Raw genomic sequence first — 18,735 nt, forward strand, 5'->3', positions numbered from 1 at the left:
TAGAGTATCCTATACTTAACTACAGATGATCTTAAAAAGTTTTTTTTTTCTTTTAGATCACTGAACCCTTCCAAGTTTCTTAGGGTTTACTGCCTAGATTTCTTTTTTGTAAGGACCATGCCTTAAATCAAAACCATTCTGACTTTCATTGATTGACCAACAATAGGTCCCAAGACAGGCCCCAGTTGGTCATTGTTTGGATTCTGATTGATTATGTATGTTTAAACAGAAAGACATATATAAGTGCTTTTAAAAGTTTCAGGTGATTAACTTCAATTTCTCAATAAAATTTAAAGCAAGTTTGAATAATTGAGACAACTGTTCATACTTAGAGATTATGTGTGAATCTCCTCACTTTTGTCATGATTTATCATTAATACATGATTTTCTCTGTATAAGTCCAAGTTGAAACAAAAAGAAGAGAGCAGAATATTTGGGGAAAGTTCAAAAAATCCAGTGAAACTAAATCTAGAATGTCATATTGTCATAAAAAGCCAGGAACAATTTCCAAATGAGATAATTCATAGGGATCACTCTACATGAAATTGTAGAATCTGAGGATCTATACATAAGCAATGCACCCTTGAGAGAAAGATACTACTTTGGAACTGTGAGAAGAATGGAATTTGAAAGTAGTGCTTTACTACTAGGCATTTTTAGTAATTAATATAGCTATCTTTCAAAAAAATCCAAAGGAACAAAGCAACAAATAACAACATATTAACCCAGACTTTGTGGATTCATTAACTAATATAAAGAAACCTGCAATTATAGCCATATGTTTTTGGATGCCCAGGGCAGGTATGTCTTTTAAGCTCTTCCAGTTGGCATTTCCAGGTTCTCTGCAAAAAGACATTAATTATCACATAATTTATAAGGATTAAAGAACTAGCTACAGAGGAAGATTAAAAGATACGTAGTCTTTGCCCTTGGCAAATTTTCTATCCATTTACACAGAGGGTACCCTCTGGGTATGCTTTGAGCATCCAGTTATTAGTCCATTTTAAATGTTCCAATTATAAGTCTATAAATTGCTCAAGATTGGTGTCATTACTTAGGTTTTTCAATCATTTTAAACTCAAACTTCAGTCATCTGTATGTTACAAATAATAAATTAGATTTCTATCTGTGTACCTTAATTGTATCTCTGTCTGTAGTATAACAGCAAACACAGAATTGTAAGTGAGGAGATATGGGGCTGGATTCTAGATCTTCTGCTAACTCTATGATCTTGGAAAAGACACATTTTCTCTGGACCTAATTTTTCTCATATAAAATAAAAGAAGATTGGATTAGAAATTTTCTAAGATATTAAACTGAAGCAGTGGCTTAATGGACCTCTTATAACAATTCCCACTCCCCATCATATTGGTGACCTCTATCTAGACAGATAAAATTGCATCTTTTTTTTTCTCTGTCTCTTCAAAAATATTTAGGTGAATTTTAAATATAACTTAAATATTGAAAATTCAAATATGACTTCTCTAAAAAAACATACAAAATAATTGTGTTGAATTAAGTAAAATTATATATACATATTTATTTATTTATATTTATTTATTTATTTGTAAATAATATTGCAAATCACTAAAAATTAGTTCTGTTTGATGCCACAGGGCTTAATGAGGGGTAATGGATTGAAGTAAGAGAAAAGCAATTTTCATTTATATAAAGAAAAACTAAACTAATAGTTAAAGTAATGCAAAGATGGAATGAACTTCTCCAAGAAGCAGTGTATTTCTATAATTTCAGGTCAGAGAGTCACAAAGAACTTTTACAGTTATATCTTCTATCTTTCTCATTTTACAGACAAGGAAGTCAAGTATTTATCTAAAGATTTAGATATCTACTGCTTAGAAATGGTGAGAGGACTCATTTAGTTACTGAGGAATAGTCCTGATGTAGCAGAGGAATTCTGGACTTGAAGTCAGGAGACATAGGTCTGAGTTCCAGTTCCAAAGCTTTACCATAAAATGTAAGTTATTATTATAATTTCTTCATCATCATCATCTTCTTCTTCTTCTTTTTATTCTTATTCTTATTCCTCTTCTTTTCTTTTTTCTTCTTTTCTTCTTCTTTTTCTTCTGCTTCTGGTTCTTTTTCTTTTTTTCTTCTTTTCTTTTTTCTTCTTTTCTTCTGCTTCTTCTTCTTTTGCTATTGCTAAACCTGAAGCATAAAGTTTTTGGAAATTATATCAATATGTTTCTTATTAAAAATTAACTTCTAAAAATCAATGAACCTGGATTTTTGTGTCTTTGGTAATACCCACGAGAAAAAGTGTATAGATAGCTCGTTTGCATGTAGCTGTTTGTTGTATCTTCTTCTAGATTGTGAACTTCTTGAGTCTAAGGACCATCTTCTACCTTTCTCTGTATCCCCAAAATGTAGCACAATGCCAAGCACATACTGTGTTCTTAATAAATGTTTATTGATTGATTGATGATCCTACTTTTCAAGAGAAGAAGTTTCAAGAGATGTGCTGGGAAAAAAAAAATTTCATTAGGAACAGAAGTGTGCAAATTGCAAAAGAATTCAATTTTCATCATCACTGTAAGTCATAAAAAAGTGAGAAATTTAGAAGTACTAGCAAAGGAAGACAAGCAAAGTCTACTCAAGTTGGATTGATGAAGAAAACATAGTACTCAATCAAATGAAGCCAAGGTTAAAAGATACTTTCTTTCATTTAAGATCTTTGTGTAAAGGTTAAACCATTCACAGATATTGACTTTATCAGAGGCTTTTCATAAAAGTTTGAAAGATTTTAAATTCATTCTACTGAAGAATTTTGTGTGTGTGTGTGTGTGTGTGTGTGTGTGTGTGTGAAGCATTTTATCACTTTTTTGTTGATATAACATGAATGCAGTAGAGGCAAAATGGCATAGTAGAGTTCTTGACTTGGATTCAGTAAGATCTAGGTTCAAATACTGCCATCACTAATTGTGTGATCCTAAATAAACTTTTAATCTCTCTATAGCTCAGTTTTTGAACCTCTAAAATAATGGGATTAGAATTCATGACCTCTGAGATTCTTTCTAATTATAAGTCTATGGTCTTAAAAGATTCTGAATCAATGAATTTGATATAGACTTGCTCTAATTAATTTTTCTTTAAAAAAACATTTTCAGCATATTTCACAGAAAATTATGAGAGTATATCCTATGAATATTATTCAAAAGGTGGTGGTAATGGCTGTTATTGTTGTTTAAGTCCCAGATGCTTCCAAGAAATTGGAATTTTTTTTCTCCTAAGTATCATTTTTTAACAAATATTTCTTATATACATTCTCATTCAGTGTCATAAAATGAAAATACATACTTCTATTCCTTTACATCAAAAAGAATGGTTTCATAATATATACCTATGTAAAATTATTTTCACAATCTAAAACAAGAAACCAAAAGATAAACATTTATAAGATAAAAGCGAAGGTGATTTCCAACAATACTTTCCAAGATTAATGAAACAATCAGATTTGAATACTTCAATGGATCCATGATTTCACTACTATAGATCACAATTGTTATGTAATTCCTATCCTGTGTAACTCATGCCCATAACTTTCCACTTATCATCTCTCAGAGAGTATGCCTAGCATATTTCTTTCAGCATTTTTTTAAAATATTGGGTATTGTTACTATCCCTGGAATGTTATTCCTGTCAATTGTTATAATCCTTTGAATATTAATAGAAAAAAAGTGCTATTGTGTCCTTCCTAGGACACAATTCATTCTGATTCTTAACAAGTTTTTTCAGTAGACTGCATTTTATTCTTTTAGCACAAATTTAAAATGTGAATCTCTATCTAGCATACCACCATTTATTCTGTTCTTCCTATCTTTCTCCACTTCCTTTTCCAATAATGTTTCCTACATGATATCACTGTCAAAAAGTTGCAAATTTTCTAGCCAATTTAAGATAAATTAGGTTGTTTGTTTTCACTTTCAAGAAAGAAAGTACAAGGAAATTTATTCTGCATGAAAATCCTAGTCTGATGACTCACCATGGAATGATAATAGCCCCAGGGTCCTGAAAACCAAGCCAGAAAAGTACAAGCTCTGTCAGTTCCTAGCAAGCTGGGAAAAGTTCAAGTTCTGACCTAGTGACAGATGTCTGTCATCTAAGGACTAACTATTGCAGATCTGTTACTAGATTGGCTCAAGGTAATGATTTTTTTCCCTGGCCATAATAATTCTCTCATTAGTTCCTCTAGTGCCTAAAATAACATGTTAAAAATAAATATTTAGTGGTGAGATTGAACTGTAAAATAGAGGACATCTACATCAGAGAAGGGAATCTCTACATCAAAACAGCCCAGAGTGTTGAATTATTTTAGTTGGCTTCTTCAAAGAACCAATCAACAAACATTTATGAATGTTTGCCCAATGCTCTAGGCCCTTGGTTAGCCACTGGGGAAATAAAGGCAACAGTCAGTCTTAATTCTCAAGAAGCATATTATCTATCAAGGGGAAATAATTAATGTACATAAGTAAATACAAAGAATATATAAAGTTATGATAAATCAAGAGGCACTAGCATCTGAGGAAATCACAATAGTCTTCATGTAAGAGGCAATACTAGAGATAAGCTTTGAAGGGAATATTTATGTCTGTTTTCAAACTGATCCTTTAATTGTAAGATCTAATTTTATTGTTTAATCTTGCCTTTCTCTCCGTGACTCAAATATAGGGTTTTCTTGGCAGATACTAGAATGATTGTACAATTTCCTTCTTTGGTGGATTAAGGAAAACAGGGTTAAGTGAAGCTGGATTTGAATTCAGATCTTCCTGACCCCAGCCCTGACACTATCTCCTACTGAGCCACTAGGCTGCTTCCAAATCTAAAAGCCTTTTCATAATTCTCATCCTTTTTGACATCTCTGCAGCATTTGACACTGTTAACTAACTACCTTCTCTTTCTGGATTCTCTGTCATCTCTAGGTTTTCTGAACACTCTCCTTTCTTGGATCTCTTCCTATTAAGCAACTTCTTCTCTGTCATATTTGATGGACTCTATCTTTGCTATGCTCACTAATTGTAGATGTTTCCTAAAACTCTGTTGGTGGCCCTCTTTTCTTTCTACACTGAATGATTCTATCAACTCCCAAGGATGCATTTCTTAATACTAATGGATCAATAGCATCATCTATGTATTCCAAAGACATAATTTTGAAACAAGATAAAGGAAAAAGCACACTTTTTGACATGTGAACTCTTAAACATATATTCTAAATTAGCTATTTGATTTTCATTTCACTTATGAAAAATATTGCCCATACTTCTTTGGGGATTTTTATTTTATAACTTGAGTTCACTATTTTCCCTTTGCTGTCAGAGCTATGCAAGCATATAGAGGACAGTTCTCTGATATTTTATAAATTATGTATACTTATACACATTCTGATTAATATTTGAAAAAACTAGGGCAAAACAAATAACAATACTAAGGGACTTCATTAAATTTAATTTAGGATTCTAAGAGTTCTATGGTAATTTTATTTTTATGACTTTAAATTTTTTGACACTAAGATAAGCTACATTTCCGGAAAAAAAAAAAAAAAAAAAAAACAGAAAAGAAATAATTCATAGGGGATGATCCCAAAAAGAAATATCCCAGGAATATTCCATATGTTTTTAAATCACTTCTAAGGCATATCAATGAGAATTATTTGAAAAGAGAATTTGTTTATTATAAAAACATCCAGTATCAACAAGACTTACCAATATTGAAATGTAGTTACCTAAAATTATTTCATTGTAATTAACAAGAGAGATCTCAATTAAATTTTTTAATATTTTGGACTTTTTAAAATGTTTTATTTTTTGGTTAAAATTGAAGTTAAATAATTATCCATAATCAACAATATTGATCCCACTTGCCCTTTGTCAGAAATAAAATCCAGTTTCACAAATTAATTGATGTGTATTACAGTTCTGACTGCTGTTAAGCAATTCTTCTCCACACTTCCCCCAAATACAGAATGTTCTCTCTCCTCATTTCTGCCTCTTGGTTCCTCAGCAGCCTTGGCAACTCAAGTCACATCTCCTTCAAAAGGTCATACATAATTAAATGCAGTAAGTTTTTCTCAAATGCTTCTCATGCGCCAGGTACTCTGCCAAACTCTAAGGATACAAATAATTAAAAAAAAAAAAAAAAAAAAAGACACCTCCTGCCCTCCAGAAGCTTACAAGCTAATGGAGAAAGACTTCATTTTAAAAGGAAGCCAGAAAAAGAGTTGTGTAGCAGATATCTGGTGTGGGTGGAATTGGAATTATGTTAATCATAGAATTCAATCTAAAGAGTATAGCTGGTAGAAAATGCATTCCTTCTGAGATTGCCTTTCATTTATACACCATATGTCTTTTATGTATATAATTATTTTCATGTTGTCTCCTAAGTTAATTTTTTTTGCCTTTCTTTGTATATCAAGCATTTAGTACAATGCCTGAGTAGATAATAAGTGCTTAACAAAGTATTAACTTGTTAACTGACTAATTCAAAGACATACATAGCTTTCTCTGAATGATCATTTATTAAAATTTTAGAAGTCACAAAAACATACCATAAAATAACAAAATTTTAAAAATCAGGGAGTTCTAAGGAGGAGCCAAGATGGCAGAGAAGACACATACATCTTCCTAAAGTCTCCTTTATCCTCACTCTATTTTAATGAAATCCAGCCTCAGAATTAGTGTTTGACTGTCAGTACCCACAAATATTGGGACTACAATGCATTATCAACAGAAGATAATCTTGAAATTTGCAGAAAAAAATCTGTTTTGCTTGTGCAGGGGAACTGAATGAGGGTAGGCCAGGGGAAGACATCAGGCAAGCAGTGAGAGCATGGGAAACAGCTCACAATGAGCAGACCAAAGGGTGGCTGGGTGTGGCCTCTGCTGGTAGGAAATCTGCGAAGAGAACTCTACCACAGTGTGGGCTACTTTGCCCTGGCAGCAAGCCAGTAGATCAGCAGAGAAGCTATAAACACAGGGGATAAAGACTATAACCCCTTACAGTCTCTCAGGACCTGACATACCCACCCAACACCTGGAATGACTCAGTGTGATCCAAGCACAGCCACAGTTGCTGGTCCAAGCAGAGCTCCAGTTGCTGCCTTTCCCCTGACGCTGATTTCAACAGAATTGCTAATCCCAGAGCAGCTTGTGGGTGTTGTCCCACTGACCCTTCACTACCATTTCCTGTCATCTGTAGAGGCAGCTTGGAAATACCCTACTGCCCCCCATAAGCAGATCATACCTTTTTTTTTTTAAATGAGCAAAAAGGCAAAGCAGACTCTAACTATAGGTAGCTTTTATATGGAAAGAGAACAGACTTCAAACCCTGAGGATATTAAAAACAGTTTGTCTCTAGATCCAAAGGTGGATATGACCTGATTCCCATCACATTAAGCTTTCACAGAATACATTTTTTTAATTTAATTTTATTTAATAATAACTTTGTATTGACAGAATCCATGCCAGGATAATTTTTACACAACATTATCCCTTGCAATCACTTATGTTTTGTTTTTTCCCCTCCCTTCCTCCTCCCCCCCCAAGATGGCAAGCAGTCCTATATATGTTAAATATGTTGCAGTATATCCTAGATACAATACATATTTGCAGAACCGAACAGTTCTCCCGCTGCACAGGGAGAATTGGATTCAGAAGGTAAAAATAACTCGGGAAGAAAATCAAAAATGCAAATAGTTCACATTCATTTCCCAGTATTCCTTCTTTGGGTGTAGCTGTTTCTGTCCATCATTTATCCAATGAAACTCAGTTAAGTCTCTTTGTCAGAGAAATCCACTTCCATCAGAATACATCCTCATACAATATCGTTGTCGAAGTATATAATGATCTCCTGGTTCTGCTCATCGCACTTAGCATCAGTCCATGTAGGTCTCTCCAAGCCTCTCTGTATTCATCCTGCTGGTCATTCCTTACAGAGCAATAATATTCCATAACATTCATATACCACAATTTACCCAGCCATTCTCCAATTGATGGGCATCCATTCATTTTCCAGTTTCTAGCCACTACAAACAGGGCTGCTACAAACATTTTGGCACATACAGGTCCCTTTCCCTTTTTTAGTATCTCTTTGGGGTATAAGCCCAATAGAAACACTGCTGGATCAAAGGGTATGCACAGTTTGATAACTTTTTGGGCATAATTCCAGATTGCTCTCCAGAATGGCTGGATTCGTTCACAACTCCACCAACAATGCATCAGTGTCCCCGTTTTCCCACATCCCCTCCAACATTCATCATTATTTTTTCCTGTCATCTCAGCCAATCTGACAGGTGTGCAGTGATATCTCAGAGTTGTCTTAATTTGCATTTCTCTGATCAATAGTGATTTGGAACACTCTTTCATGTGAGTGGTAATAGTTTCAATTTCTTCATCTGAAAATTGTCTGTTCATATCCCTTGACCATTTATCAATTGGAGAATGGCTTGATTTTTTATAAATTTGAGTCAGTTCTCTATATATTTTGGAAATGCCTTGATCAGAACCTTTAATTGTAAAGATGTTTTCCCAGTTTGTTGCTTCCCTACTAATCTTGTTTGCATTCGTTCTGTTTGTACAAATGCTTTTTAATTTGATATAATCAAAATTTTCTATTTTGTGATCAGTAATGGTCTCTAGTTCATCTTTGGTCACAAATTTCTTTCTCCTCCACAAGTCTGAGAGATAAACTATCCTATGTTCCTCTAATTTATTTATAATCTCGTTCTTTATGCCTAGGTCATGGACCCATTTTGATCTTATCTTGGTATGTGGTGTTAAGTGTGGGTCCTTGCCTAATTTCTGCCATACTAATTTCCAGTTATCCCAGCAGTTTTTATCAAATAATGAAATCTTATCCCAAAATTTAGAATCTTTGGGTTTGTCAAACACTAGATTGCTATAGTTGACTATTCTCACAGAATCCATTTTAAAAGGATCTTTAAAAAGGGCTAGAAGAAAAATAGAGAAAAGAAAGGAAAGCTTTGCAAGAAGGTCAGGATACACCGTGTTACTTATTAAAAGATAGAGTGGATAAAGAAATCAACTCTCTGAAAAATAGAATTTATGAATTGGAAAAGATAAACAACTCCCAAGAAAACAGAATTTGTGAATTGGAAAAGGTAAACAATTCCAAGGGGGAAAAAAAATTGTGAATTGGAAAAGGAAAATAATTCTCAAAAAAAAAAAAAAAAATGGCGAAATGGAAAAAAAAAATCCATAGAACAAAACAACTCATTTAAAAACTCAATTGGACAAATACAAAAAGAAATAAAAAATTAAATGAAGAAAATAATTCGTTAAAAATCAGACTTGAACAAATGGAAATGAATGACTCAAGGAGACACCAAGAATTAGTTAAGCAAAACCAAAAAAATGAAAAAATAGAAAAATATATATTAAATACCTACTTGGGAAAATAACAGACCTGGAAAAAAAGATCTAGGAGAGAGAATCTAAGGATTATTGGACTCCCTGAAAATCATGATGAAAAAAGAGTTTAGACACTAATTTTCAGGAAATCATCAAAGAGAATTGCGCAAATGTTATAGAAACAGAAAATAAAATAGACATTGAAAGAATTCATCAATCACCTACTAAAAGAGATCCCAAAATCAAAAGTCCAAGAAATGTTGTAGCCAAATTCCAGAACTATCAGACTAAGGAAAAAATACTACAAGCAGCTAGAAAAAAAGTGAGGAGACACAATAAGGATCACTCAGAATCTAGCAGCTTCCACATTAAAGGATCAAAGGGCCTGGAATCTGATTTTCCGAAAGGCTAAGGAACTTGGTATGCATCCAAGAATAATTCAGCCAGCCAAACTGAGTATTTTCTTCTAGGGAAGATGAACATTCAATGAAATAGGTGAATTTCATTTGTTTCTGATGAAAAAAACAGAACTAAACAAAAAGTTTGACCTCCAAATATAACACTCAAGAGAAGCATAAAAAGGTAACAAGAACTCCTGAGAACTGTATTTCTGTTATGGGCATACATAAAGAGTACATGCATAATTTGGTTTTACTGTTATAATATAAAAAGGTACTAGAGGTGGAAATAAAATTGTACCAGAAAAAAGGGAAAAGTGGAGGTAAAAAGAGGGAAATTACATCTCACAGGCAAAGAAAACCAATTATGTCTGAGGGAATGAAGGGAGGGGGAATAAACATAATGTGAATCTTATTCTCATCATATTTAGCTCAAAGAGAAAATATTAGACATATTTGATTTACGTAGAAACTTCCCCCACCTCACTGAAAAGTGGGAGGGGAAAAGTGAAAAGGGAAGGGGTAGGCTAAATAGAAGGGAATACAGAAATAGTAAGGGAAAGATTTAAGAAAAGAGGAAGGACTTTAAGAGGAAGGGAGGGATTCTAAAGTGGGAGGGCTGCGTGAGACAAGTAGTGCTCTTAAATTTAATACTGGGGAGCAGGGTAAAGGCGAAAGGAAAATCTGGGGATAACAAAATGGCAGGAAATACAGAATTAGTAGTTTTAATCATAAATGTGAATGGGGTAAATTTCCCCATAAAGCAAAAGCATACAGAAAACTAGATTAAAAACCAGAATCCTACAATATGTTGTTTACAGGAAACACACTTGAATCAGAGTGATACATACAGAGTAAAAGTAAAAGGCTGGAACCAAATCTACTATGCTTCAGGTGAAGTACAAAAAGCAAGAGTAGCCATCCTGATCTCAGATCAAGCAAAAGCAAAAATTGACCTAATAAAAAGAGACAAGAAAGGACACTATATCTTGCTAAAGAGTAGCATAGATAATGAAGGAATATCAATATTAAACTTATATGCACCAAGTGTTAGAGCATCTGAATTCCTAAAGGAGAAGTTGAGAGCTGCAAGAAGAAATAGACAGCAAAACTATAATAGTGGGAGATCTCAATATTGAACTCTCAGACCTAAATAAATCAAAGCACAAAATAAATAAGAAAGACATTAAAGAGGTAAGTAGAAGAATAGAAAAGTTAGATATGATAGATCTTTAGAGAAAACTGAATGGAGACAGAAAGGAGTACACTTTCTCCTCGGCAGTTCATGAAACCTATACAAAAATTAACCATATATTAGGACATAAAGACCTCAAATTCAAATGCAGAAAGGCAGAAATAGTAAATGCATCCTTTTCAAATCACAATGAAATAAAAATTACTTCAATAAAAAGCCAGAGAAGATAGACCAAAAAGTAATTGGAAACTAAATAATCTCATCCTAAAGAATGATTGGGTGAAACAGCAAATCATATACACAATTAATAATTTCACCCAAGAGAATGACAATAATGAGATGACATACCAAAATGTGTGGGATGCAGCCAAGGCGGTAATAAGGGGAAATTTTATATCTCTAGAAGCTTACTTGCATAAAATAGTTAAAAAGAAAATCAATTAATGAGGTTTGCAACTAAAAAACCTAGAAAAAGAGCAAATTAAACCCCCCCAATCAAACATTAAACTTGAAATTCTAAAATAAAAGGAAAGATTAATAAAATTGAAAGTTAAAAAAACTATTGAATTAATAAATAAAACTAAGAGTTGATTTTATGAAAAAATAATCAAATAGATAAACCCTTAGTAAGTTTGATTAGAAAAAGGAAAGAGGAAAATCAAATTGTTAGTCTTAAAAATGAAAAGGGAGAAATTTTTACTACTGAAGAGGAAATTAGAGCAATAATTAGGAGCTACTTTGCCCAATTTTATGCCAATAAATTTGATAACTTAAATGAAATGGATGAATACCTTCAAAAATATAGGTTGCTCAGATTAACAGAGGAAGAAGAAAATTGGTTAAATAGTCCCATTTTAGAAAAAGAAATAGAACAAGCTATTAATCAACTCCCTAAAAAAAAAAAAAAAAAAATCCCCAGATGGATTTACATGTGAATTCTACCAAACATTTAAAGAACAATTAACTCCAATGATATATCAACTATTTTAAAAAATATGTATTGAAGGATTCAATCTACCAAATTCCTTTTATGACATAGACATGGTATTTTACCTAAAACAGGGAGGACAAAAACAGAAAAAGAAAATCATAGACCAATCTCCCTAAATAACATTGATGCAAAAATCTCAAATAAAATATTAGCAAAAAGATTCCAGAAAATAATCTCCAGGATACACTATGACTAAGTAGGATTTATACCAGGAATGCAGGGCTGGTTCAATATTAAGAAAACTATTAGCATAATTGACTATATCAATAACCAAATTAACAAAAATCACATGATCATCTCAATATATGCAGAAAAGGAATTTGATAAAATCCAACATCCATTCCTATTGAAAACATTAGAGAGTAAAGGAATAAATGGACTTTTCCTTAAAATTGTCAGTAGCATCTATTTAAAATCATTAGTAAGCATCATATGTAATGGGGATAAACTGGAACCATTCCCAATAAAATCAGGAGTGAAACAAGGTTGCCCACTATCACCATTACTGTTCAATATTGTATTAGAAATGCTAGCTTCAGCAATGAGGTGAAAAAGAAATTAAAGTAATTAGAGCAGGTAACGAGGAAACCAAATTATCACTCTTTGCAGATTAAATGATGGTATACTTAGGAAACCCCAGAGATTCTACCAAAAAGCTATTAGAAATAATCCACAACTTTAGCAAAGTTGCAGGATACAAAATAAATCCACATAAATCATCACTATTTTTATACATCACTAACAAAATCCAACAGCAAGAGATACAAAAAAAAAAAAAATTCCATTTAAAATAACTGTCAATAGTAGAAAATATTTGGCAATCTATCTGCCAAAGTCTGCCAAAGGAAAGTCAGGAACTGTATGAGCAAAATTACAAAACACTTTCTACAAAAATAAAGTCAGATCTAAACAATTGAAAAAATATTAAGTACTTCTGGATAGGTCAAGCAAATATAATGAAGATGACAATATTATCCAAACTAGTCTATATACTTAGTGTTAAACCAATCAGACTCACAAAAAAATGTATTTTAATGACCTAGAAAAAATAACAACAAAATTGATCTGGAAGAACAAAAGTTCAAGAATTTCAAGGGAACTAATGAAAAAAGAAAAAATCAAATGAAGGTGGCCCAGCTGTACCTGATCTAAAACTATATTATAAAGCAGCAATCACCAAAATTATTTGGTATTGGCTTAAGAAATAGACTAGTTGATCAGTGGAATAGGTTAGGTTCACAGGACAGAATAGTCAATAACTATAGCAATCTAGTGTTTGCCAAACCCAAAACTCCAGCTTTAGGGGTAAGAATTCATTATTTGACAAAAATTGCTGGGAAAATTGGAAATTAGTATGGCAGAAATTAGGCATTGACCCATACTAAACACCATACACCAAGGTAAGATCAAAATAGGTTCATGATCTAGGTATAAAGAATGAGATTATAAATAAATTGGAAGAAGATAGGATGGTTTACCTCTAGAACTGTGGAGGAGGAAGGAATTTGTGACCAAAGAAGAACTAGATCAATAATGATCACAAAATAGAAAAGTTTGATAATATTAAGTTAAAAAGCTTTTGTACAAATAAAACTAATGTGCATAGGATTAGAAGGGGAGCAATAAACTGGGAAAATATTTTTGCAGTTAAAGATTCTGATAAAGGCCTCGTTTCCAAAATACATAGAGAATTGACTCTAATTTATAAGAAATCAAGTTACTCTCCAGTTGATAAATGGTTAAAAGATATGAACAGATAATTTTCAGATGAATAAATTGAAACTATTTCTAGTCATATGAAAAAGTTCCAAATCATTATTGATTAGAGAAATGCAAATTAAGACAACTTTGAGATAACACTACACACCTGTCAGATTGGCTAAGATGACAGGAAAAGATAATGAGGCATGTTGGAGGGGGTGTGGAAAAACTGGGACACTGATGCATTGTTGGTGGAATTGTGAACAGACCCAACCATTCTGGAGAGTAATTTGGAACTATACCTAAAAAGTTATCAAACTGTGCATACCCTTTGGTCCAGCAGTGTTATTGTTGGGCTTACATCCCAAAGAGATATTAAAGAAGGAAAGAGATCCATATGTGCAAAAATGTTTATGGCAGTCCTTTTCATAGTGGCTAGAAACTGGAAATTGAATGGGTGCCCACCAATTGGAGAATGGCTGAATAAATTGTGGTATGTGAATGTTATGAAATATTATTGTTCTATAAGAAATGACCAGCAGGATGAATACAGAGTGGCTTGGAGAGACATACATGAACTGATGCTAAGTGAAATGAGCAGAACCAGTAGATCATTATATACTTCAAGAACAATACCATATGATGATCAATTCTGATGGACGTGGCTCTCTTCAACAATGAGAAAATCCAAATCAGCTCCATTAATCTGTAATGAACGGAACCAGCTACACCCAGAGAAAGAACACTGGGAAATGAGTGTGGACCACAACATGACATTTCTACTCTTTCTGTTATGGATTGCTTGCATTTTTGTTTTTTCTTCTCAGGTTGTTTTTACTTTCTTTCTAAATCCAATCTTTCTTGTATAACAAGATAACTGTATAAATATGTATACAAATATTGTATTTAACATATTTAACATGTATGAGACTACCTGCCGTCTAGGAGAGGGGGTGGAGGGAAGATAAGGAAAAGTTGAAATGAAGTTTTTTCCAGGGTTAATGTTGAAAAATTACCCATGCATATGTTTTGTATATAAAAAAGTATAATAAAAAAAGAAAAATAATTAGGCAGTTCTGCCACAAAACTTGTTTCAAAAATATTAATTTGTTGAAATAGATTGATATATTAGGGAACTTTTTTTTTGTATACTTCAAATTTTGTTTGCGTTTGTGTGATTTCTTCCAGAGAAACAGCAAAAATATAAATCACTTCACAATCAATAATTCACAACTTGCAAGCCTTTTATAAGCAAATCTCAGGTCTTTATCAAGTACAATGCTATTTTTATTGTATATCTTCTGGTGCAGTAAGAGCCATAGGCAGAGGAGGATTGGTCTACATTGCCAACTATCCCCACATTCTACTTCAGCCATACAACTTGAAGGAGGCTTTGCCAGACTGGGGCAATGGAACCCAAGGTTTCATGCTATTTATTGCAGTACTTCTGAAATTTTCTCATAAACTATGCTTTTTTTAAATTGCATAATTATAAATATTCTGGTGCTTTTTTAGAAAACATATGGCACTTATAACAGAAACCACTATATATAAGTGATTGGAGAATAAGGAAGGGAAAAGTTCATGGTGAATTTAATTTTCATTGAACTGATTGCTGGACTGAAAATCATAGTAGCACTGGGGGAACATTAGATGTTTGTGATAATAGAAGGGAGGAAATCAGATCATAGATCTTAGATTTGGTAAAAGCACATTTCAAAGGGTTCAAAGAAGACATACGGGATTCCATGGACCAAAATGCAATAAAAGAAGTCAGTACAGGCAAGGAGAAATGTGAAGAGAGAAAAGTGTAGCAATCTGATAACTATGGACTTCAATTTCTTGGGAAATTCCAGAATGAATCATTAAAGAAGTAACCTATCAATATTTAGAAAGGAAGGCTATGATTATAAAGAGTCAGAATTGCTTCATCAAAAACAGATTAAATTAGCTTTATTTCCTTTTGTGACAGTATTATTAAAATTGTGTTTCAGTCATATCCAACTCTTCTTGACCCTTTTTGGAGATTTCTTGGCAAAGATTCTGGAGTGGCTTTCAATTTCCTTTCCCAGTGGATTATGCAAGCAAAATTTAAGTGACTAGCTCAGGGTCACACAGCTATTGCTGTAATGCCGGAGAAACTGAGGCAGGAGAGAGATTAGAGAGTTTTAATATTTTATTAATAGGAGAGTAAGATTGACTGGACAGGACTCTCGTCTCAGATTATCCAGTCAGACAGAGATAAGTATACTGGGACCAAGGAATCCATATTGGTCCCAGGGCTGGAGGACCCAAAGAATCCAGTGTCCAGCATACAGCTGCCAGATGCCATTCTCCAGCAATGAATGGAGGAACCCCAACTTCTTAAATACCTTTTTGGAGACAAAGAAGAGAAAGGGAGGGAAGGTTTTTATCAGGGAGGGGAAGCCATAAAACCTAAAAATTCCAGAGACAAAGAAGTAAAGATATCATGGGTTGATCTTGGAATATTCTAAAGGATATTGTAAATCCCTAAAAGAGTCAGGAGATCTACTCTTTTATCTTGCTAATTCATAACCCGAGAGCGAATAATCCTTAGTTTTACTGGGTCAGAGACAGAACAGTTAAGGTAACTGAGACAGGGAAACTGAGTCAGGACAGTTAAAGAAAACTGTGGCATAACATTGCATGCTAAAGACAGATTTGAATCCAGGTTTTTCTGATTTCAAGCCCAATGCTCTTTCCACTGAACCACTTACCTGTCTCAATTAACCTAGTAGATAAAGGGAATGCTGTCATTACAATTTATCTAGATTTTCAGCAAAACTTTGATAAAGCATGCACACAATTCTTGTGGAAAAGATAGCAAAATATAGACCAAATAATGATACAATTATATGAATTTAGAAGTATGATTGGCTGTATTCCAAGACTTTTTATTAATAGTTCAATATTGGTCTAGGAGGAGTTTCTAGAGTACTCCAATGATCTGCGTTTGACTCTGTGCTAAGAACATTTTATCAATAACTTAAAAGCATGGATGAATCTATCAAATTTACATGACACAAAGCTGGGAGGGCTAGCTAACACTGTATGATAGTCAGATTACCAAAGGATCTTTACTAACTAAAACATTTTTGAAAGTCTTATGGTTGGCTTCAAAAAATAAACTATACAAAATTGGGAAGGCATGAATAGACAGCAGTTTATGTGAAAAAATGTTTACAGGTCTTAGGGAATTACAAGATTGATGTAAGTCAACAGTATGATTTGGTAGCCCCAATTTATTCTTAATTTACTAAGAGAAACATAGTTTTCAAGAAAAAGGTATTCCTATCTCTTCTACAATGAAAGGCACAGTGGTGAACTAGCCATCAGCTAGTTAAAACAAAACCTAAAGTGATACCATACTGAAGACATTACCTTACTCCTGTAAGATTTATATAATCTTCAGGTCTCTATTTTGGTTAAATAGTAAAACGAATGGTCAAGAAAGAGTGGCACTGAGAATAGAATACTTTTTGGTAGGATTTTAGTAAAGGGGGAAAAAAAAGAGAAAGGCTTATAGCCTTTAGGGGATAATATGACCAAAGAAAGTATTTATAGGAACTGGGGGAATTTAAATATATTTGTAGATAGCAAAGAAGGAAAAAAATAGAGTAGGGAGGGAGGAGGGAAGGAGAAAGGGGAAAAGAAGAGGGAAGGGGAGAAGGAGAAAAAGGAAGGGACAGAGGCAGGGAGGGAGGAAGAGAGAAAGGAGCGAAGGAAGAAGGAAGAAAAAGGAAGAGAAGGGAGAAAACAAGAAGAAAAGGAAGAAAGAAAGCAAATTAAGGGCATAAGTGTAAAGGTTAGTTTAGCAAGACAAAAGACCTGTTAATTCTATCTTCCTTGAGCAAAGAAGGATAGGATTAGTAAGGATGCAGAAAACTGTGGAGGCATGGAGAAGGCAAGATAAGGAAGTTCAAAATGGATATTCTCAGTCTTCTTGGAAAGTTACAAGGCCATCTCCTGAAAAATGGGGTTAGATTTTGCTTTGGGGAACCTGAAGGAAAAGAAAGTAGATTACAGTAGGTCCTATAGCATAATATGAAGTCAGAATTTAATAAAAGGTTTGTGAGGCAGTGGTGAAAGCTAACTTGAATTGAGAAATAATATGAATTGAAGCTTAGCAACATTAGATGATAAAAGAGTTAGTTAGTAGCAGAGTACACCTCCTAGGTACAAAGAAGCAAGACTTCTGAAAAAGGAAATAGTGAAAAATACTGAGTCCATTTTGAGTTTTCGTTGAGAAATTAATTTGTATCAGAATAAGAATTTTTAGGATTTAAATACATAACATCCAAATGCTATGAAATTTTCACAAACCACACAGAAAGTAGTGTGTATTCCCAAGCATTACAGATTTTTCAGAGTTGTAAGAATCATTTTAGCCATCTAGTCCAGTCCATGCCTGAAAATGGTATATTCCTTACACTGGTGCTAGTTTTTCAATCATGTTTAACAAAAAGACTTGTTTACTTAAATTATATTTAATTATATTGAATTCAGTAAAGAATTTCTCTTTATTGTTTATATCATAGAAAAAAAGCAATTAGCAAACAAGACTAATCCTACCATTTAAACTTTTTCTTCTATTCTAATAAAGTCCTACTCTTATCCTTCATCATGCTGTGCAAGAGACCATAAGTATTCAGATGCCTCAGTTCTGGAGCAAATATTCCAGTGATGTGATGTAGGGGGGAGAGAGAAATAAAAGAGTAGACAACAAGACCAGGGTTCAAATCCTATCTCAGATATTTGTTTATTCTGCAACCATGGAAAGTCATTTAATCTCTTTATTCCTAAATTTCCTCATCTCTAAAATGAGGGAATTGGATTCAAAATCCCTTCTAACTCTTAATCTACTATTCTATGATCCTGTGGAAGGAACCTCATTCTCATTCCAAATGTTATTAATTCCACCAAGATGGAATGGTTTTAATATCTGGCCAGAGATGGATTCTATATTTGTCATTTATATACATAACAACTTTTCTATATTAGATGCTTATTCATCAGTTTGCAGAGTACTAAGTTTTTCAACTACAACAT

Source organism: Antechinus flavipes, chromosome 1 (genome assembly GCF_016432865.1).
Source record: "Antechinus flavipes isolate AdamAnt ecotype Samford, QLD, Australia chromosome 1, AdamAnt_v2, whole genome shotgun sequence".
Classification (NCBI taxonomy): Eukaryota; Metazoa; Chordata; class Mammalia; order Dasyuromorphia; family Dasyuridae; genus Antechinus; species Antechinus flavipes.